This window comes from Bison bison, unplaced genomic scaffold, assembly GCF_000754665.1.
Source record: "Bison bison bison isolate TAMUID 2011002044 unplaced genomic scaffold, Bison_UMD1.0 scf7180017856801, whole genome shotgun sequence".
NCBI lineage: Eukaryota > Metazoa > Chordata > Mammalia > Artiodactyla > Bovidae > Bison > Bison bison.
In genome coordinates, this window is record NW_011487374.1 from 27,350 (window position 1) to 28,197 (window position 848).

Here is an 848-nt window from a genome sequence, read left to right on the forward strand (position 1 = left end):
GGCCAACCCCCCGTGGGAGAGGGAGTGGGTGCAGGGGAGAGCAGAGGCCTCCTCGGGCTGCGAATGAGCAGATACGAGGGACTACCTCTGCCTAGGACACGCCCTCAGCTCAGGGTCAAGAGGACTCCTTCCAGGGAGGGAGCAGGTGGGCCAGGGTGGGGGCAGTTGCTCAGAAGTCGTCCAATGACTTGAGTTACTAACTGTTTTACTTTGATAAAAATGTAAACGGTGGTTTGAAAATATTTTAGCAAATCATCGTAAAGGACGGTTGAAGGATTTGGAATTTTACGCTCATGGAGGCCTGGACCCGCCACCCCCCTTTCTTGCTCACCCTCCAGGAATCCCAGGTGAGGGGAGGCTGAGGCTGGGAAGGATGCAGGCAGGAAGGGAGGCATGTCCACCCTGAAAGAGGCCTGGGGCTCCGCTGATGCCAGCCCCAAGGGTCCCCGGCACTCAGAGCAGGGTGTGTAACACAGTGAGCTGAGTGGAGGGTTGCCGTCTGATCCCGCGTGTTCAGGGCCCGTCTGGTCCTCTGGAAAGACGGACGCACTGAACTCGACAGCCTGCTGGGGGCTTCCTGCGTCTCATCTCCTGCCGTGACTGCCATCAGGCCACACAATTACTGCTGTAGGGGGCTTCCTGCATCTCATCTCGCCGTGACTGCGACCAGGCCACACAATTACTGCTGTCAGGCTGCCTTCCCAGGTTTCCTTTGTGAAAGTCATGCCCTCCCCAGGCAGCAAGCGGGTGAGGACAGGAAGCCCCCGTCCTCCGCTGGTGTGCCTGGCACAGAACCCACAGCCAGGACTCAGAACGGGCTTGTGGATAGCACAGGGGCATCCTCGGGG